This window comes from Mirounga leonina, unplaced genomic scaffold (genome assembly GCF_011800145.1).
Source record: "Mirounga leonina isolate KUSES-001 unplaced genomic scaffold, KU_Mleo_1.0 Mir_115, whole genome shotgun sequence".
Lineage (NCBI taxonomy): Eukaryota > Metazoa > Chordata > Mammalia > Carnivora > Phocidae > Mirounga > Mirounga leonina.
The window spans coordinates 45,511,903-45,534,773 of record NW_023270268.1 but is presented as its reverse complement, the minus strand read 5'-3'; the positions used below and the strand labels follow the sequence as shown (position 1 = coordinate 45,534,773).

The following is a 22,871-nucleotide window of genomic DNA, read 5'->3' as shown; positions in this document are numbered from 1 at the left end:
TCTAGAATGAGCTGCCCAGACCATATTTAATTAGAAAAGTTCTCTAGTACTTTACAGCACTGATATAATTCATTTATGCTGGCTATGAAGTAAACCTTAATTTTCCCTAAAATCCATTTTAAATCACACTGAGAGCACCACGTGAGCGACTGCACAGCCTTCGAGCCTCCCGAGCCAGGAGGGAGTTTATAGAAGTTACAGAACCCTGAGGCACTTGAGGACTGAGCACACCACTTCCTCCCTCGGAGGAGACAGCTTTTCGTTCACAGATTGTCTACAGCAGTTTCTTCCTTCTCACTCTTGACTTTCTTCCTAACAAGCAGCCAACTCTCCCTGCATACATGCTTTATGTTTTCCCTGTGCTAAGCCACCAAGTCCCAAAGCTTTTCTCCTAGGGCTGGCGTTCCTTTACACTGATTTGTTTGGATCACTTACTCATGCACTCCTTCATTTACTTAACATCTTCAAGGTGCTAGAACCTAAGAGAATATGCAAAGAAAATAACATGCAGCACCCTCCCCCACCCCCATCTCATACAGCTAAGCTAACGTGAAAGTCAAAAAATATAACGACCCAAAAAAGGACTCTACTATTATACGACTGTATTTGTGCAAATATGATTTTAATAATGTCTAAAATCTAGGCAAACCGCGTTTAATGTTAAGTTCATTCACTCAACAACAAACTGCTTTCCGTTTGGGATGGTAATGTGAATATGAGCCTAAAAGTTACTTCTGTTTGTGATTCTGGACACATTCACAAATTTGTCTGCATTTTACCTTTGGTAAGTTCATATTCTCGTTTTAACAGAGGCCTTTGCGTGCCTCAAAAGTTGAGACCCTGAAGAGAAGTCTAATTATGTAGGAGAAACCAGATGAGGCACTCCCAAACTCACTGTGCCAGGAGCTGCCATTAGCCTTAAGTTTCCACAGCTGCGTTGTACCACAAACAGAAGCACTAAGGAGAAAGGAGGAACTGGAAGAGGGCAAAGTAAGACGGCATCAAAGCCGAAGGCACCTGTGTACGTTGCCACAGAGAACCTATGTCAGGGGCTCTGAAACTCCAGTAATGAAGTTCAAGGCACAGGCCATCAAATGTCCCCTTGGGCCAGAAGTAGTCAGATTCATCCAGGACAGATGCTCTTGCCTTTGCCTGCCACCCTCAATTCTCCGAGACACGAGGCCCTGTTCCAACCCCTCCCCTAATTCCCTGGAAAGGTCAGAAGCCCCTCCCAATCAGAGTTGTTATGACTGTTATTTGTCAGGAGGAACCTCTAGTCAAACAAAACCTTAGAGGGAACATTAATGCATCCGACACAGAAGCAGAAATGGCCTTGATGAGGCTGAGGGGAGACTATTCCATCAGCCTCCCTAAAACACTCCCCTGGAGAGCCCTGGAGCCCCGCCCAGAAGACAGCCAGGAAGAAGTTTGAAACCATTGCCCACAACTCTCCTCATACAGTGATGTTCTTTTTTTTTTTTTTTTTTAAAGATTTTATTTATTTATTTGACAGAGAAAGACACAGTGAGAGAGGGAACACAAGCAGGGGGGGAGTGGGAGAGGGAGAAGCAGGCTTCCCGCTGAGCAGGGAGCCCGATGCGGGGCTCGATCCCAGGACTCTGGGATCATGACCTGAGCTGAAGGCAGACGCTTAACGACTGAGCCACCCAGGCGCCCCCATACAGTGATGTTCTTATGGTGAGCCAGCTGTACACATCCTACTTTCCTTGGGAGGGGGATCCCTGGACATACGGTACAACTGCCATCACGGATTTGGAGGCAGATTAGGATCACAGAAGGGAATAATCTGCAAGTGGGCATTTGAGATGACAATGAAGACTCAAAGTGCTTTCATGATAGAAGATAGAAATACAAAAATGCAATTTAAAAATAGAAAATAGTGATGCTCAAAGGCAAGAAATCAATTCATGGTACTTTTTTGGCTTTTTGAAAATTTCTCAGAAACTACATGTCGGTGCTCTGAAAAATAAGCCAAAAGACTTATAATAAGCCTACAAGATGGGTTGACATGTTGGAGGAGGACCAGCAACAGCAAGAAGACCAGTGCAGCTGCAAGAGGAGGAGGCAGGGAACCCAGGAGGTACAGTCAAGGAAGAGGTGCAGGGCAGGTGTCAGCCAGATAACAGAGGCCCACTCAGGCCACGATCAAAGCCTGGATTTTACTGTGTGATAGGAAGTACTCTTTCACCCCACTTCCTTGGGTGGTTTGAGCAAAGGAGCACCAAGACACAACTTGTGTTTTCAGAGGTCCCTCTTGCACTTGGCTGGAGAAGAGGTCATGGGGGTGGTACGGGGAGAGGGGTGTGGCGTCAGAAGGCCATGTAAGAGACTCCTGCTTCCCAGCACTGATTATGAATGGAGAGAAGTTTTTAAAACACATAAATTAAATGGCAATTTGAGCAGGAACAATTTCAGGGAAAAGGCATTCCACTGAATATAAATGAGAAAACTCCATACTGGGTTATGAGCACTTTATACAATTACATACCAACTAATGAGTTTAGGTTTGAATTTTTGAGACACCAGCCATAAGGAGTTTTTAGTAAGAGTGCTTAGAAGGCTTCCTCTTTCTTCTCTGCTAAAACACACCCCCTCCTACCCTCAAGAAGAGTTGAGTTTTTTAAAACGTAGGACAGCGTGTGCAATAATTATTTAATTTTACACCAAGTGAGCCCAAACCCTCCCTGATACCCCACCAAACAAATGTGAGCAAAATAACAGAAACAATTATAGCAGTGGAACTGAAAACCAACCTCAAAACACAACCTTCAAAGTTCTGAGGGGAAAGAAGGAGGGAGCGAGGAAATTAGCTATGAGATGTTTATAATCACGAGGAAAATATGAAATAATACAAACATCCACCAATCGGGAAATGGTTACTACATGATTCTTTCCATCAATAGGGTGGTGTGCAACTATTCAAAAGAAAAAGGTAGAGCTTTAAAAACTGACATGGAGAAGTCACCTAGATATACTGGAGTGGGTAGGGGTTGGGAGCAGTGGTAAGAGATCTCAACTTCTGTCCCTAGTGACCTGCCTTTATAGTATCTAATAATTACTAACATTCATTGAGTGCTTTCCACATGTTAGGCACTGCACTACTGCTTTGAGAGTGTTATACCTCCCTGAATTCTCACAATAATCCTATGGGTTACAGAGATTTAGTCTCATTTAATAAATGAGTTAGTATTTTAGCCAGGCTCAGCTGGTAAGTGGGGGACGCCAGATTTGATGCAGGAATTTCTACTCCATGGTTCACAATCTTTGTCTCTATATTATTTCTCTCAGAAATGAGTCCTTATTCACTGGGTGTATTAAATCAATTCACTCTTGGATTTTCTCTTTCAAATGACATTAAAAAAAAATTCCACTTAGTGTTCTGGGAAATAGTTTTACGGAAAATCAAATAAATGATGAAACATGCGAAGTTCATGACATTTTGAAAAGTCAGTATCACCCAAACTGGCATTAAACTCAAGATCAAAGTACACGGCAACTTTACAAACAAGTATTATTTAAAGGCTCAGTGACTGGTAATGATTCTGTTGGCCCTCACTATAGCAAATTGTGAAGGCCACCTCATACATTTCCTTCAGGTTCAAGCTGTTTGTGAATGTTCACAGAGAATGCAATATTTACTTAAAAAAAATTATTTGAGAGAGAGCACTCGGGGGGGGGGGTGGCGGCACGAGGGGCACTGAGGGAAAGAAACTCAAGCAGACTCCCCACTGAGCGCAGAGCCCAATGCAAGGCTCGATCTGACCACCCTGAGATCATGACCTGAGCCAAAATCAAGAGTTGGACACTCAACCAACTGAGCCACCCAAGAGCCCCAAGAGAATGTCCTGTTTAATATTAAACAGATGCCCATCATTTCAAGGCACACTGGGAAGGTTCCAACCAGCAGGCATTCTTTCAGCAGCTCCACACGTTGATGACAACAGAATGGGAGGGATTTCCAGGTGAAGCTGATGATTAGCCAGCCAGATCACTAAAAGGTGACAGGGTTGTCCTAAAAGCCTAGGACCTGTACACACTCCGGCATTACAGATCCATCTCTGTGCCCACTTGACCTGGCAAAAATGCCCAACTCCTCATCCCTCAACTCAACCCATTAATGCATGGGTCTCCTCTCCACCACCACCACCACCACCATCACCCATTAATAATCACAGCAGTGTTTTCTGATCATTCCAGAGGACCAGTAGAAGGGACATGTTTCAGACCAAAAACTATGGCATCCTCCTGCTGCAACTTAAATCCTTACCAGCTGTGTGACCTTGGGTACAATGCTTAACCACTCTGTGCCTCACTGTCCTTGTTTTATTAGGGTACATTAACAGGACTTACTTCATACACTAGTTAACCAGATTTTAATGAGTTAATATAAATAAGGAATATAGAAGAGTATCTGGCATGTTACAAAAACTCAGTGAATGTTATTATTAGTATTGCTACTATTATCATCATAGTACATAGCAGGAGACATAAACTCCCTTCTTGTGTTAGAGTCACCAAGTGACCCTTCTTTTCCTCTTATTTTACCATTTACAACAAAATAACCGGTTACCCAAGGATAAATTTCTCAATGATCTTTTTTTCACTTTTCTATATTTTCTGATTTGCCTCTGCAAGCCTTAATAATTTTTTTTTTAATTAAGTTGTTTAAAGCAAACAACTTGAAGAATTAGTCTTCCTAAATTCCCTTCCTACGCTTCTGACTGGGTGGGGGACTATCAGAACCTCTACCACATCAAGTCTCTGGCTGAGCAAGCAGGTGTCAGGACTGCCCTGCAGGTACCATGGAGGCATTCACCAAAGAGCCCAGGACTGATGTCTGGAAACTTCAGGGTGTGACATTTCCATGAAGAAAACTAAAGGCAAACCACAGACCAAGTTTACACATGCTACTGCAGACAAATTATCATTAAATTCTCAAAACAAAACAATCACTGTTGTAGGACTTAGAAACTAATAATTCTAGTAGGATATATTCTGAAAATTAAAATACTTAGTTTATATCAGAGTACTTAATCAAGGATATCCCAATCTCCCACTATTGTACAAAATGTGTTTGTACATTTGGGCTTTCAGCAAATTATGAAAGGTCTTCATAACCTCAAGCTGCTACAAATTGTTGGTTTACTAGTGATTCTCAAACTTTACCATGCCTGCTAACACATATATCCTGGGCTTTAAGGGGTGGGAGTCTGGGGTCATTCCTGAGAATTTCCATTTCTAGTGAGTTCCCAGATAATGCTGATGCTGCTGGTCAAGGTCCAGGAATCACACCTTAAGAACCAGTAAAATTTAAGGAATTATGTAGGCATTTGGGCTTTCTCCTAAGGGTAAGCAACCAACCTAACAGAAGTCATATAAGAAAACTAATGGCCATTTCTCCATTATATCCCAGTGAGTTGCCTAACAAGTAGTAGCCATTCAGTTTGGCTTCCTCATCACCAACCCTCCCACCTCACATCTGTAGGTAAGCTATGCTTGACTATCATTTTAATTCAATTTGGCAAGTATTCATCAAATTCCTTATATCCAATTAGGTAGATTAGAAACTGGTTTTGATATTCATATAAAACTGTGGCTGCCAATATACTACCATCATCGCTACCACCTCCACCTTTTTTTGTGTCTCTTCAACATTCATCCATGCAAAATATCTCCTTAATCTTTCTTATTGTACATATGTATTTTCAAATGAGGATGAGAAAAACTATAACGTAGTTTAGAAAATTCCACCTCTCTCATTTCAGAATTAAATGCATAAACAAACATGGCTCCGAAGATCTAGATGCTCCCCCTAAAAGAATCAAAGACAATGACATGCAGTCATTAAACACATAGGGATCACCAGGCCATGCTTGACCTGAAACACACAGAATGAAAGGGCCGAAACACTTCCATCACCTCAAAGACCTCAGTCTGCAGAGATGAATAGCAGAAGGCCAGCATCATGGATGTGTTGCCCTCAGGATAAATGCCAGGCTGAGTATGCTGTAGATGTCTTAGCTTTAAGTATAATTTAGTGTGTACAACCACAACAGAGATGGTAATCTGAATAGGGGGAAAATGCCTACAGTCATTTACACAAATAAGGAGTTTATTACTTTTTTAAGAATAGGTCCTAACCCCTATATACTCAGGGCAGTGATCATCATGGAACAAAGCTGGTCAATATTGAGTTGTACTTAGGTAAATAGTCATTAAAAGCTAGTTTTAGAAAAGGTATTTTTAGAGCTGGGTGAAGAAGTAAGTAAGAGGTGAACATAAGTTTATTTTAGATAAGATGACCTTTTGGCTCCTCTTTCCATGTTCAAACACCATATCCATTAAATTTGAATAGCCCTCATTCTTTTTACGACTGAAACACACTCCTACTCTGCTACCCCAGCCCTGCCAATGACCTCCCCAGCCACATCCATCTCAATATAGTGAGGACCCACTACATGCCTGGCAGTTAGCTGAACGCTGTAGTTGGCCAAAAAATAGAAAATTCCCCAAGGTCTCCTTCTAGAGTGTGTATAAATCTGAAATATTTACCACAACAAAAAAAAGGGATTTGATTCCAAATAATTTGGAATTAAAACACAGGGATTACAGCAGGGAAAGAACAGGGTGGATTAATGCTGTCAGATTCATGAAGGAATCAGAATTAGAGAAAAAACATAGCCAAAAAAGAATGCAATGAGCCTAAACTGTAAGCCGAGACTCTTTAAACTTTTGTTTGGAAAAGCGATGTGTTCTTTTCAGTGGCTGGTGAAAGACTCCTCCTAAAGACTAGCACAGAGTATTTACACATAGAAGATGCTCAATACGTTGGCTCATAGCCGATGCCAATCCTCTCCCACAGCAGCATTAACTGCAAAGAAAGGGTAGAGCCTGTTGGTCTTGAGGCTCATTTTAAGGGTTCAGATTAAGTCCTGTGCTTTCAAAGATTTTAGGTATTCAAAAGTTCTATTTTGTCTAGGGGTCCCTGGGTGGCTCAGTTGGTTAAGTATCCGACTCTTGATTTCTGCTCAGGTCTTGATCTCAGGGTTGTGAGCTCAAGCCCCATGTCATTAGACTCCACATTGGGTGTGGAGCCTACATTTAAAAAATAAATAAATAAATCCTATTCTGTCTATACAAAGTGTGACTAAGGTCTTAGAGTAAACATATGTATCGGTTTGTCTAGGGCAGTCCCAGTTCACTCCTGCAGACCCAATGTAATTATAATTAACACTCTGTTTCACTCTCAAAAGTGTCTCAAATAATAAGATCATCCTAATCAAATCTGTTTTGGCTAAGCCTTCAGTAAATGAAATCTCTTCAGAAGTATTTCCTGCAATGATGTACTTCAGGTTAGAAAATTTCTCCTCAACTCTTAAAGGTGATAAGAAAAAAACCTATCACAGTTTGAAAGGAGAGCCTATTTCTGAAAGAAAGCCAGATGTTCATAACACATCACCAAGCACACTGGTCTCAATTCACTGGTTTTGAATTACTAAAATACTTAGGAAACCCATGGTTGCAACTTGTGGGATAGGCTCATTCTACAACAAATACATCTTCTAGAATGATATGTTTTTCAAACTGCATTCCTTAACCATAGGGAATCACAGACATATTGTAGGGGCAATGGTAGAGAATGAACAAGTAGGCTAACTCTTACCCCCATCTCTATCTGCAAAGATATACTTAGATCTATTTTACCCACTAGGATTCTATTTAAGATTTCAAAAGAAAAACTATAGTCTGCTGCTCAAACCAAAGAGAAAACTACGCACGCATACACAGTTTTAGAGCATGTTGCTAGAACCAGAGTCCAGACAAACATTTTAGAAGGACGCTGCAAGAAATACCAAAAAAAAAAAAAAAAAAAAAAAAGCTGAACATTTTAAGGAGGAAAGGATCTCAGGTAACCCAATATGCTCATTAAAACTGAGGCGATGGGGAGGGGAAGGGCACCTGGCTGGCTCAGTCAGTGGAACACGCGACTCTTCATCTCAGAGTCCTGAGTTCGAACCCTATGTTGGGTGTGGAGCCTACTTAAAAAGAATAAAAAGCAAACAAACAAACAGAAAACACAATCCTGAGGCATTAACTGAGCCACTGAGCATATGAGTAAAAAGTCTATTATCACAGTATCATCTCCATCCTCACTCTCTGCCCACTTTTGTCCACCCTTCCCCCAAAGCCCCCCAACCCTTACCACTTACATGAAGTGTTCAGGTCCTCTTTGCACAATCTCTAAATGATAATGCAACTAGAGAACACGGTTGGATGCCCCAGGAATCAAAATGCTAGCGCCTGTTTCTAAAATATGCCTGTTGGGAGGGGTGGGGTTGAGCAGAATACAATTACCTTAATTTGAAAAAATCAATAAAAATAGTACTAGACTTTATTAGCTATACTTTGTGACACAAACTGTGCATTCCACGTTTACCATTTCACCTAACTCACTCAGCAACCCAGTCAGGGAGGAGCCATTATCAGTACCGTTTCAGAGATGGTAAAGGGGAAGAACAGCACAGATGCACCTGACTCCAGAGCTCCTTGTCCACACCTTCTCTACCTTGCAGGGGGCAGACTCAAAGACTTGTCCCAAAAGACTCTAAAATTACCGAAGCTTAGGGGCAGTCGGTTAAGCGTCTGCAAAGAAAGACAGGGTAGAGCCTGTTGGTCTACCCCAGCTCGGGTCATGACCTCAGCATCGGGCTCCCTGCTCAGTGGGAAGCCTGCTTCTCCCTCTGCAACCGCCGCCCCCCCCCCCGCCCCGCTCTTGCTCTCGCTCTCTCTCCCCTCCACGTGCTCTCTCTTGTTCGCTCGCTCTCTCCCCGAGCCCTCTCTCTCTCTCGCTTGCTCACTCTCTCTCTAATAAATAAATAAAATCTTAAAAAAAAAAAAAAAAAACACCTGAAGCTTATCAGTTTTTGATGCTAGATCTAAAGTGAACAAGGGTGGAAATAAAAAGTTCCGCAACTTCCTCAGGATGTGTCACAGCTCTGAAGATTACTAGTCATTAATGAAAACTCTCATTCTCCTGCTTCAAGGGGCACACTGGAACTTGACCCAGGGCCAATCCAGACTGTACTGCATTAATCAGTCTTTCACTCCTCCTTCGAGAAGACAACAAGAAATTTTCTTCACCTGTTTACAAGCAGCACACATAATGGAACCTACTAAAAATGTTTGTGTCAGCAAAGCCAACCAACAAAACTAAAGAAAGTGGTAACATTTCATTACGAATAATGATTGTGAGGCTCTGGAGTGTTTGATTACCTGTCTGAGCTAGCTACCATGTAGCTTCCAGATCTTTCTGATCCATTGCAGGGTGGGCTTCAGCAGTATAAGAACTCCCACTTTGTGCCTCTGAATGACAACGCCTCCTAAAAGTCGGCCTATAAATGCCTCAGAGCACCACAATGACCCACAGACTGGAACAGTATGGGTACCGGGTCTGCGCCTTCACTAACTTACAGTTCATAAAAAATAAATAGAGTCAGCTTCATGCCAGAAAACCTGAACTTGAGGCCAAAACAAATAGATTTTTATGTTGTCTCCATACAAAATGCTTAAAGCAGATTAGAGAGGAAAGGTGGGAAAGGAAGCAGCAAATATTAGTTACCATTCAAATGCTATAGCATAGAAAAGAACACTGGCATTTGAAATTTGTGTGAATCTCATCTACGCCAAATGGTCCAGATGACACTGAACAGTCTGAATAGAGGCCAGAGGAAAATTATGGTAAGATACAGATCCATAAATATTATAGTTAAGCTCAATTTCAAAATCATCCTTTCTCTAAACAATCCTTACCTTTTAGAGATAGTAAGAAACCCCCTAAAATCAAGTCTCCTTCAAAAAATTTTTTTAATTCTCAATCAAGGAAATAATACTTATGGAAGGCAACATTAATCTTACTCTTCTATGTGCCAGGCATACAACAAATATTTTGAAGTAAATATATTTGCCTTTGTATAGATCATTCCAAGGAAGAGACTTCTGAGACCCAGAGAGGTGAAGTAAAGTGCCCAAGGCTACACAGTTAGTGTGTACCTAAACCAGCGTTCTAACTTTTACTCCAGAGACCCCAGTCTCAATTGATCAGACATGCTGGCTCTCATGTTCCCAGGACTACAGGTCAACAAATGTTTCAACTGCCTGAAAGAAACTTTACAATGGCAAGATCCTATAAATATTTAAACTAAATACAACATTGCAATTGGCATACAGTAGAAAAGGGATTAAAATAAAGTTGTAGAACAAACCATGAGAGACTATGACTCTGAGAAACAAACTGAGGGTTTTAGAGGGGAGGGGGATGGGGGGATGGGTTAGCCTGGTGATGGGTATTAAGGAGGGCACATATTGAATGGAGCACTGGGTGTTATACGCCAACAATTAATCATGGAACACTACATCAAAAACTAATGACGTACATAACGTAATAAAATAAAATTCAAAAAATAAATAAAAATAAAGTTGTAGCTACATCTACAAGTCTCTTCCTTGGAATGATCTACAAATAAAGAAGCTACATTAACATGCCTTCCAGGCAAGGTCACTTAGAAACCATTCCAAACTTAACAGATCAAAAGGGTCTACAATCTCTCAAGCATTTTTTTTTAAAACCACACCATTTCTCCTATTTCAGAAGTGGTTGCATCATGTGCGGCTTTATTTTGTTTTTTGAAACTAAGTGCCTCCAATAGAGTGGTAAGCATCCTAACTCCTGGCAAACAGCCCAGACTTCGTACATGGAGTTGATAAATAATATTTGGCTTGGCAAATGACAAGAAATCATTTAGCAAATTCAAACATTATGTGTTTCCCCTATGGCCAGCCCATTAAAAAAAAACAAAAAAAAAAACAAACTAAGCCATTTCCCACAAAAGCCAGAATGGATTAATAACCAGTCAGCTGAACTAACAAAATAATTACAAAATACTCATTCATGTGAGCTTTTGTTTTCCTTACCTGAGGAAAACTGTTTCCTGCCTCTCCTCTTACTTAGCTTCTCCAAGGCTTTAAAATGAGAGAGACTCATCTAGACATCAGGAAATAACCATTAGCATAATAAACTTTGTAGTCTTTCCTGCAGGGAAGCAATCTGATGGGATTCCTGGCAAGGGAGAGGCTTTAGGAACACATATTTTGTCTACATTAATTAAAAACAGTGGAACCCTAAAAATTTCTTGAGTTGACAAGGGTGAAGAGCAGGGAGATAAAGGGGATTAAGAGATAAAAACTTGCAGTTATAAAATAAGTCACAGAGGCGCGCCTGGGTGGCTTAGTCGGTTAAGCTCAGGTCATGATCCCAGGGTCCTGGGATAGAGTCCAGGGTTGCCTGGCTCCCTGCTCAGCAGGAGGGCCTGCTTCTCCCTCTCCTCTGCCCCCCCCTCCCCTGCTTGTGCTCTGTCTCTGTCAAATAAATAAATAAAATCTTTACAAAAAATAAAAATAAGTCACAGAGATGAAAAGTACGGCATGGGGAATGCAGTCAACAATATTATAATAACATTTGTATGGAGACAAATGGGGACGACACCTAACATGGTGAGCACTAAGAAATGCATAGGATTGTTGAATCACTACATTGTACACCTGAAATTAATACAACATCATATGTTAACTAAACTTCAATTAGGAAAAAAGAAAGGAACAAAGAGACTGGGTGAGGTGAGGGGTGGGAAAGGAGACAGCCAGCTTCCTCGCCAGGGGCTTCAGGGAAGCCAGGCCCCAGACTAACCCACTCAGGAAGCATTCTATCAGCTGTGCCTGGCTTTAAAGGCGTGAGCTCACCAGGTTCCTGCTTCTTTCCTCCTGAGAATATGTTTAGAATTCAGCACTACTTTTCCCAGAGTTATGTATGGTCCTGTCATCTGAGAGAGCTTTCCTATAACCGCAGTCACCCGGTTGTTGAACCAAGAACCTACCCTTAAATTTGGATCTTTCCTTAGAAATCAACATTTATCAAAGCTGCAAAGCACAGCACTCCATTATCTACCATACATTCAATGACAGTACATTTTCAATAAAATTGTAAAGCGACACGTAGCCTATGATTATACTAAGAAGAGCCCCTGCCACTTACTGACCACCTATTTTGGCTCGGCACTACAGTAAGAAAATATACACTTCATTTAAAATGTCCAACAACTTTAATGAGGTAGGGGAACACCAGACCCTTTTTCTCTAGATTTAGAGAGATGACAGAACTTGCCCAAGGTCTCCTGGCTGATTAGAGGCAGCGCTCTCAAATATACCCAAATTTAATTTTCTAAATACATTCTGTGGGAAAGTGCAAAGAATCACAGATTAATCTAACTCTGACTCTGTCTCCACGCTGGACAAATTTGGGGTAATTTCTAACTTATTTTGTCCTGGGTGGAACGCTAGCCAAAGATGGCCAAAGGTTTCATGTCAGGGGCCAGCTCTGACAGACTAAGACCCCTAGGGGAGGACTGGAAGGCTGCAGGAAAAGGGGCTGTGTTCAGTTACAGGCATCTGTGAAAGGTACTGGTGTGGAGATGCTCAGCCACCGGGCACTCACACCCCACAGCCTTACGTGAAGCATCATGTAACCACCATGGACTTTCTCTCTACAGGGTGCTCATTATCTAGATACCCTCCCCTTTTGAACACAAGTTTAGGTAGATATTTAAGTCTACTGTCACACACGAGGGTTACCAATTAGTACGACAGACTAGGATACTCCCCAGAATAGCATTCTTAACAACAAATGAGAGTCACTGCCTTCCTCCCACATCCCGTCAGCTATCTGTTAGTTGTTTTTCCTCAGATTGGGTCTTCTTACATGAACTTTGTCTCCCAACAGTCTCTTCAGCTCCACAAGCCAAACCCCAGTCTTCCTATTTAGGACTCAGCAGCTTTTGTGTTCTAAATATTGTCTTTATTTTTAAATGAATAAAACCAAGAGCCTTGCTTATCAAACATTAAATAAGGCTTCTGGGAATACCAAAAAACTACAGCAAAGTAAAGGAAAAGAACTTAAGGCTTTCCACAGCAGATATGCTTCAACTAGAAGAATTTTGGAAGGATGTATATATTATGTACGTGATTTTTCCAAGATAGCAGTAACTACTAAATAAGTTGCCAAGGGATGCGTGGGTGGGCTCAGTTAAGCATCCAACCCTTGGTTTGGGCTCAGGTCATGATCTCAGGGTCGTGAGATCAAGCCCTGCATCCGGCTCCACGGCTTAAAGCAAAGTCTGCTGGAGACTCTTTCACCCTCTGATCTTCCCGCTCATGCGCTGTCTTAAATTTAAAAAAAAAAAAAAATGTGCCAAAAACAAAATGCCTAAAATAGATAAGGTGAAAGGTCTTTCCAGTGAAATATAACAGGAAATTATTAAGAACAAGCAACTGTCCACAGATATTTCCTCTGTTGAGCTATAACGCTACTAAGTATCTACCCAGCAAAACTTGTATACATTCACGCACACCTGGACTTTACATATTTCTCTAAATGCAGCTATTGGCAAAAATACTTTTTTTTTTTAAAGATTTTATTCATTTATCTGACAGAGAGAGAGCACACAAGCAGGCAGAGCGGCAGGCAGAGGGAGAGGGAGAAGCAGGCTCCCCACTGAGCAGAGAGCCGAACATGGGGCGCGATCCCAGGGTCCTGGGATCATGACCTGAGCTGAAGGCTCAACCGACTCTCAACCGACCCTCAACCGACTAAGCCACCCAGGCGCCCCAGCAAAAATACTTTTAAACGTATTCATACACATACAGCTAAGAACTGGACTAAATAAGGTTTGGCTCAAATTATAACATTGAAGTGATGATGAGAGCTAACATTTATATAGCATGTTGACATATCTTAACTAACTGAAAATGGGAAAATGGGCAGCCTGAATCGTGAGGGAAGCCTGACCATTAGACCAATAGGACACGGTTTCTCCTGGTCACTAGAGCAGCCTGAGGAATTGCAATCCCTTTCAAAGCATGTGATGAGCCTCAGCCATAAATGATATTTACATAGCTCTCATTATATGAATAAGTGATACTGATTTATCCAGAGATTGTAAACATAATTACCTGGGTGAGGAGAAGTGCTGAAAAGGGAGCTGAAACTTCATCTTCCATACAAAGAAGTCAACAGATTCTACTAAAAGCCAAGAACTGTCACTTATGTAAAAATACAAGGGTTAATACCTAAAAATAATAGCTACAAAGTGAAAAAGGTAGCCACTGGGACATAGGAAAACATCAAGGATGGTCATTTTTCATTATGAGATTTATAAAAATATTTGATTTCTTCAAGTACACAAATAAATGCATGACTTTGATAAAAATTTTAAATTAGTTTCATTTGAACTAAATAAATACACACATACATACATAAAGTGCTGTCTAAATTGCTTAGGCTAGGACAAAAAGAAGGAAAAATAATAGAGGGCCTCATTGATTATATACAGTCACCTTTTTGTACCTAAAAGACCTTCCTTTTTCAGTGAGCTGGAGTTTTAGAAAGCGAGAGGTCTATGGATTGCTAAGCAAAAGGGTAATAATGTGCCAAGCACAGGAAGTCAGCCTGGACAGCCTTGGCAATATGGGGTGACAAAAGCTGCAGAAAAATCACCTGCCCTCCTGGCCGACAGGTCAAGTGACTCCATGAATAACAGACTCAGGGAACATCGGCAAAAAACTCACCTTTCCCCAAAACCAGGTGAGACAACCACTACCATCTGTGACACAGTAGAAGGTCTGAGAAGTGGCCTACTCAGAATTCAAATTAAGCCATACAGGAATTCAGAGAGGAGGTAACCATTCACTCATTCTTAGTGGTAAGATAAGGAAAAGCTCCATAAACGGTGGAGTCTGAGCTGGGTTTTAAGGGATGCACAAGAGGTTCCACAGGTAGAGATGGAAGACAGGATCTGTTTCAGGACGAGGAAATAACAGCCTGACATAGCCAGAGGTGAAAAAATAAAACAGATGATGTGTTTGGAAATGGGACATGGTCTAAGCCACATCAAAATGCACATTACATGCTGTCATTGCCTCAAGTGGAAAATGTGGGGACGGGTGGGGGACTCCTGGGACAGTTCAGTGGTTTCTGTCAGAGTACAAGACTATAGACATGATTAACTTAAATAAAATAAAAAGTGATGTGTTTCTAAAATTAACTAGTTGATGAGAATATGCCTCCTGTGTCTGCTTAGGACAGACTGAGATTTAGCTCATTACTCATGTCACGCCTGTCATGACCCCAAGTTTCCCTAAGGCCTTAGCTTTGTGCTAGTGAATTCCACCAATACTTTCTCCTTATAATTCCCCAAGAGTATGGAACTCATAGACTTAGAGATTTAGGTTTCAAGTACCTTCAATTCTCCCTTCAACTTACAAATGGAATACCATTATAAATGGACAAATTCCTTTAAAAAAATATTTTCCCCCCTTTGGCATTTTCACGTAATCGATGTTCCTTCCAAAACTGCAATCATGGGGTGCCTGGGTGACTCAGTTGGTTAAGTGTCCAATTCTTGATTTCATCTTGGGTCATCATCTCAGGGTTTGAGATCAATGGGGGTCAGGCTCCATGCACAGTGGGGAGTCTGTCTGAGGTTCTCTCCCTCTGCCCCTCCCACGACTCATGCGAGCACATATTTGCACGCTCACATTCGTGTGCGCTCTCTTTCTCAAATAAATAAATCAATCCTGGGGCACTTGGGTGGTTTAGTCAGTTAAGCGTCCTTTTGATTTCGGCTCAAGGTCATGATCTCAGGGTCATGGAATCAAGCCCTTCATCAGGCTCACGCTCAGCGCAGAGTCTGCTTGAGACTCTCTCCCTCCCGCTCACCTCCGACCCTGCTCACACTCTAAATAAATAAGTAGAGATTCTCTCTCTCTCCCTCCCACAAAAAATAAATAAAAATCTTTAAAAAAATTTTTTTTAAAAACTTCAATCATAAATTGAACCAAATGTGACCCACATAGCCCCAAGTACTGGTTTTGGTTAAAATATATACATATGACTCAAGGTTTCTATGTATCTGAGCAAGTTGTAGCAGTTGCCACACTACAAACTTATTCCTCCCCATCAAATTGAATATTTATAAAATCAGTTCATTTTTACATACAAATCATAAGCCTTCAAAAATAAAAGCCTATTAAATTTTACTCTGCCCTTTATCAATGTTTACAGGTCTCATTTATGAAACACAAGTAAATCTTAGAAGAAAAAAAATTACAAAACCAACACATCTTTACTTTTGTGTTCTTTTAATTCCGTGAGTAAAAATGGTAGGTGCTGAAGATACAAAACTGACAAGATATTGCCCTGCCTTCATCAGCTCCCGATCTAGTTGGGAGAAACAAAGAGAAGACCATTAAAGAGCACAGGTAAAGAATTCAATTATACCCCAGGGCCCTTTCAGCACCAGCCTACAGAAGGTGACCAATAAATAGGAGCTGACTGATTAAACAGATGGATGTAAGAATAGCTTGGTGGAAGGATCAATAGTATTTTTGGCTAACAGAAAAGAGGGTAAGTGGGCCAAACAGCATCTGAAAGCAGTGCTTCTGCAGGTATAAGAAATAGTCAGGATAAATTGAACTCAGACAAATTTACTACATAGTTAACGTCATCATTTTAGTGCATTTTAAAAAATAAACACATGAAATCTAGAATTTCAAAGATACTTTTCCTTAGGATGAAACCAAACATTTAGTTTTTTAGGATGACTCCATGAATTTTTAAAGCAGTTCAAATTCGGGATGATCCAGGAAAAAAGGAGAAAGGAGATATTCTAAGCAGAGGAAAAGGCATAAGCCCAAGCCAGGAGGCACGAACCATTGATATTGGCAAGGAGTTCAAACCAACGGACAGGCTGCAGGCAAAGCAGTGGTAGATGAGGACTGTCAAATCACAAAGCACTAGGTCTGCTAGATTCAACAGGATGAACTTACCTTGTACGGTGACAGGGACCCACATAAAGGACATGGCTATGCTTGCACTTTAGAGGGATCCCTCTCAGGGGTGAGTGGAGGGCAGACACTGGGGAGTCAACTGGAGTAGGGCTTAGTGGGAATCATAAAAAAGAAATATTTAGGTGTTTAAAAAAAAATCATCAGGCTTTGCTGATTGACTGGGTATGAGCAGATGAGATCATGAAGGATAATTTGATGGTTTACAGCTTGGGTGACTAATAGACAGTAGTACCTGATAAAAGGGCTTAAGTCAAGGAAGAGCTTTGAGGGGTTTTGTTTTGTGTGATAATGATAAGCATGACTGATAATGAGCATACTATCCTAAAAGAAAGGGAAAGAAAGTGGTAAAATGAGTAAACTTGATGATATAGGAGACTCGGGCCCCTTTCCTCCTGAGAGAGGTATTATGATAACATTAATCCAGAGTACTGTGTAAGAACAATGAGTCCCAGCAACAATATGTCAAATGAGGAAGGAATCCAGAAATGTGGGTCAAACAGGGTGCTCAGAAGCCAGATTTAAGAGGAGGGATAACCTGAAGAAAGATTAGAGTCACAGGAGCACCAATTCAAGGTTGGGAATGTGTCAACATAACAGCTAAAGTAGCCCAGGCCCTGTCAGTACACCCCCTAGAACTGGGTCAAGATGGAGTGGTCAGTCACCCATGTCTAACGGAGACAGCCTGGCCTTTCAGTCAAGACTGATCAAGACTCCCCTAGGTGACCCGCCTACCTGCACAGCCTTTCCCCTTCTTCCCCTGCTACTGGAAGTGGCAAATGTCCTGGTCTAATATGCTCTCAAATATTTCTCCATTTTCCAACAAGATTTAAGGAGTTAGTTGAAGCCATGTGAAGTACAATTTGAAAATACTTCCCAATAGACACAGAAGCTATTCTTAAAACAGCTTCACAGGAAGAGGTCACAGCTAGGCATGGGAAAGATCTAGCCTCCTGCTGGCTGGAGCTTTCATTTGCTCCGTTGCTCCTCTTGCTCTCTGAACCCAGTTTCACACCAGTCACTGTTTGGTCAAGCCTTGATAATCTGTAACCCTAAGCATAAATCATATCCAATTTATACCAGGACATAGTAGAGCTGGGCTCCGAAAGAGCACTGGACATCTGTCGTACTTGACATCCAAGTCTTTGGCTAGATGTCAACATTTCATAGAGTACTTTAAATGTTTTGGTCTGAGAGCTAATGCAGCATTTCTCACTGGTCAACACGAGCAGCCCAAGCAGAGAGCAAAGTCTATTTCCCTCAACATCAGATGTTACACTCAGTTGCTGATCCAATCTTTCCTACGGAGACGATAAGAGGCTAGAAAAACTGGTAAGTAAAAAAGGTCCATCCAATGCAGAGTATATTTAAAAAATATTTGTGATTCCAATGTGAAATGGCTATTTGTGCTCGTGTTGTCCTAAATTCTTTTTTTTTAATGGATTAAATGATAAGGGACAGATTTACAGATGAGATTTGACTTTTCCAAATTCAAAAACTAAACTAAGTCTAATTAACTGTTCCCTGTCAATATTCCTTTTAATTGCATGGAGCAGGATTTTCTTCCACAGGCTCATGCATTAGGCTTTAAGAAATCACTATTTTTTTAAAAATTTGTAAACTTATTGCTTGTACAACATAAGACAGTGTTCTCTGTGTGTGTGTTTGTGTGTGTGTGTGTGTATAGTGGGTTAAAATCAGTTTGGGATGCAGTAAGCAGTGCCGATATAGCTGGGCATGACGTAATCCTCAGAGCTAAGGGAGGTCAGTAACAAACTGAAATGCTGAAGAAAGAAAGACAAAATAGGTTTGGTTTAAGATCACAAATGGCCCCGACTCCGGAAAGACTGAAACCAAAGGTAAAATACTTCATGCAAGGAAGCATTTAAAGTCTTCTCTGAAACCTAAACGCCTGAACTACTTGTGTGGATTTAATGGTGAGTCACAATTGATTTTTAAAGGAAAGACACAGAAATTAAATAAGCCTCATAGTTGCTATTTTAGTTTTGGTTTTTTTTTAATGTCTTAGGTTTGGCTTTTCATATCTTTGATTCTTCTGATTTCTTCCTCTGAGACTTCACCAACATTTAAATATTAAGTATTCAGTGTTTTTTTAGTTTTAATTTGTGGATGACAAGGACAAAGAACAACTTGTGGAACTTATTTTTGTTTGTTTTTCTAAAATTGTATAGTAAATTTCATAAAGTCTACACTAACAGATAATTTTAAAATTTCATTTGTGCTTAGGATCCACTCTAGTATATTTCCTAGCAAAAAAGTTATTTAAGAGCCCTACTGGAGAAACTGTAAGAACACTGTAACTGGAAGAGGGCAGAGAGACAGGATCATTTATCAACCACAAGGGCCTCTCCACTCTGCCAGGAAAAATGTCTTGAAAATCACAAAATTTAGTATTTTTAAAAAGCGATGAGTCTTCTTAACCAATGATTCTCTAAATGTAAAAAAATGCAACCTCTTAAGTCTTAATTCATTTTTATACCTACCAACTTTTTTTAAGACTTTATTTATTTGACAGAGAGAGCGTGCGAGCACAAGCAGGGGGAGTGGCAGGCAGAGGGAGAGGGAGAAGCAGGCTCCCCGCTGAGCATGGAGCCTGAATGCGGGACTCAATCCCAGGACCCTGGGATCATGACCTGAGCTGAAAGCAGACGCTTAACCGACTAAGCCACCCAGGCACCCCACCTACCAACTTTCTTGCCAGTTTTCCCCACTTAAAGAGAGCATTCATGGGAGAAAACCTCTCTATACACATCTTTAGTCCTCTTTCCATTCTAGAGGACTTTCCATATCAGACCGCCCATTACAGGGGAAGACACTTCTTCACCTTTAGTGCTTCTTCAACACACAACATTTCACTACTGGCAGGGATTACCACGTGTAATCAAGAAGAGTCTCAGAAATAAAATCCAAAGTAAATGTTTGCTTTGAAAAACATAACCAAGATCTAGGCTTACTTACTTCTTGACATAAGCCCTATAATACAACAACAGATTTTTTTGTTAACCAATCATGTGTACTTTCACTAATAACCATTAAGTATATTAGTACTAATCATATGAAATTTCCACTTTTGTAGGTTAAAAAAAAAAACAGCCAAATACTAGCAATTTTATATGACTCAATCTAATAGGAAAGGAAGAGAGACAGAGTCTCAAAAGGCAGCCCCAAAAGTCAAGTGGTGAGGAGAAAACCATTAATGGTATTTTACATAATTGTTATATGACAGCGAGATCCAGGACTTCTAATTAACAATTCCAAGTAACGAATCCCCATAGATACAGCCATCTGCTTTTAAAGGCTTTGCACATATATTATCAAAATTGGATGTTTCCAGCAGCCAAATTACACTGGGAAATGCTTCCTATTGTTGGCTCTGTTTTACCAGTTAGGAAGCTAGGGTCCAGGGAGGTTCATTGACTCGAACACGATAACACAGCTAATAAAGGCCAATGATGGGACTTCAAGGAAAAAGCCATCTGGCTTCAAATCCAGTACCCTCTCACCTATCCCATCTCTCTCTGATCTAACGAGATGAATATGCCCCCAAAAACTGTAATTTATACATAAACACAAGTTGGAAATGCAAAAGTGTACAGAACTGCTCTGCCTTTTAACTTGCTTGCACAACAGTGGCAATAATCACATTGCATAAAACAGTCAATATTATGGGCACTCATTTTTATAGAGGCAATTTTATATGGTAGAAAAAGCAGGCCCTTTGCAGATAAACAGCTGAATTTGAATCTACTGTGACCTTGAGCTACGTTTCTTAGCTCTTTTGCCTCTATGATCTTCCTCTGTTCCATAACCCATAAAACATCATGATAAAGCTATCACCGCAAAGAGCTGCTAAGATACTAATGGAGACATGTTAGTATCTGACACAGAGCAGCTATTCAATAAAAATAGAATTCTCTCCCCCAACCTTGCTAATAACTTATTATGTCAGAGACAGTATACTGGCAAGATTAAAACCTCACAGGAAATTTCTTGAGTTAGTATCTGATACTCACAGGGCCAAATAAGAAATCGCAAAATAAGGTAGCATGAATACTTCTCCCAATTCACCTCCTAACATTTCAAGAGAAACCTGGGGATTGTGCCAGCACACAGGGTAGCAAGTATCTATCAACATATGTCCACTGAACACCAACTAACCGTAAGTGACATACACGGTAAAATAAGCAGGCCAGTCCTTCCAGGCCAGACCAGTAAGCCTGACAGCTAGGGATCTGGTGATCGGGAACCCAGGGCCCTGAGCCCCACAGGTGGTAGTCCTACACAGAGAGGGGTGGGGAAAAGACATGAAGGTTATTATTTGCTTAATTCATATGTCTCATGGGTGGATGAATAACCAAATAGACAACCTTACCAAAAAACTCAAGAAAAAAGTGAAATGAAAGATAGCTGATCTGTAGGAGTTACAAAGATAGACTAGGAAGTTTTACATATTTTAAAATTTTAATTACTCTTCATAAAGGTCTGGTGTCCTTTTTTGGTATTTACAGTCTACATACTGTCATACTGTATATGTATAAATTAAGGCGTGACATCAAAATAAGCAAACTAACCCCCAAAAATCCTTATTAGAAAATATAGTAAAATATATCTTAGCCAGGAATTCTCAAACCTTTGGTTCTCAAGATCCCTTTCCCAATACTCAGAAGCCCGAAGAGCTTTCATTTGTGTAGGCTATATCTAGCCATATTTACTATATTAAATATTAAAATTGTTAAATTGATATTTATAATTCAGTTTAAAAACAGTGCCAAATGTTAACATGAATAACACATTTTTTTTTAAGATTTTATTTATTCATTTGAGACACAGAGATACAGATAGAGAGAGAGAGAGAGAGAGCATGAGCAGGGGGAGAGACAGAGGGAGAAGGAGAAGCAGGCTCCCCACTGAGTCAGAAGCCCGATGTGGGGCTCGATCCCAGGACCCTGGGATCATGACCTGAGCCGCAGGCAGACGTTTAACCATCTGAGCCACCCAGGCGCCCATGAATAACACATTTTTTTGTGAAAAATAAATTATCAAAAAAAGTTTTAATTAGAAAGGTGACATTCTACGTTTTTGCATCTCTCTTTAACATCTGGACTAGATTCTCATATTCACTTCTACATTTGATCAGTTTCAAAAGGTAGTTTTAATTAAAGCATATTACAGAAAATCTAGTCTCACACAGATATGTAATAGGAAAAGGAAGAAGTATTTTAATAGCCTTCTGGATTTTTTCCTTTGGCACCACACCAAAACTCAAAAAGTGGTGGTTTCTTAAATGTTGTTTGCAGTGTAGAATCTAAATCCTCATCAGTGAACATTCTTCTTACATTAAAATCCTTCAGTCTAACTTAGTCTCTGAATAAGCCTTTGATCTGTGCTAGATTTTATATCATAGAATCATCGGTCATTTGCTTATGTACACTCAACGCAGAATTCAGGCAGAATATACTCATTATATAAAAATCAAAAAATGACATTAATATTGGCACTGATCTTGAAGTACGGAAAGTGCTGCTATTTGTTTTCCTTGATGAAGGCTCACTTCATCCATTTTTTGAGAAAATGTCTGCCAGATATCCCAGTCTGAATTACTATAGTTTGTGTATCATTCTTTCAAGTAAAAACGGTGTTCCAGGAAAAAGCATCCAATTCAGCTCATGGCTCAATCACTCAAGTGTTGTTGCTCTAGACAACCATCATATCTGGCAAAAGCTTTAGGAACAATTCCTATTCTGTAATGCAAAATATTTAAGACACATATTTAAAGGGTAAGATTTAACCAAATTAACAATATACATTCCTTCATCGAGGACACTGAGCCTTTTCTTTTCCTGGTTACTGAGCACGCAGAGCAGTATATACAGTGA

General features: G+C 40.5%; 2 protein-coding genes across 4 annotated transcripts in view; one reads left to right on the top strand and one right to left on the bottom strand.

Annotated features, from left to right (window-relative positions):
• The window catches only part of MED12L (mediator complex subunit 12L), a 317,050-nt gene that overhangs the window by 156,660 nt on the left and 137,519 nt on the right, over positions 1-22,871 (bottom strand). The gene's annotated exons all lie outside the window — the stretch shown is intronic.
• Positions 1-22,871, top strand: part of P2RY14 (purinergic receptor P2Y14) — a 49,307-nt gene that overhangs the window by 10,580 nt on the left and 15,856 nt on the right. The window contains exon 1 of one of the 3 annotated variants that reach the window (XM_034997086.1): positions 17,848-18,306. The exons of 1 other annotated variant lie outside the window; for it this stretch is intronic. The gene's annotated coding sequence lies outside the window, so the exon portion shown is untranslated. Of the gene's footprint in view, positions 1-17,847; positions 18,307-18,535; positions 18,912-22,871 lie in introns of those variants that run through there. One more of the 3 variants, XM_034997072.1, reaches the window with a different exon arrangement.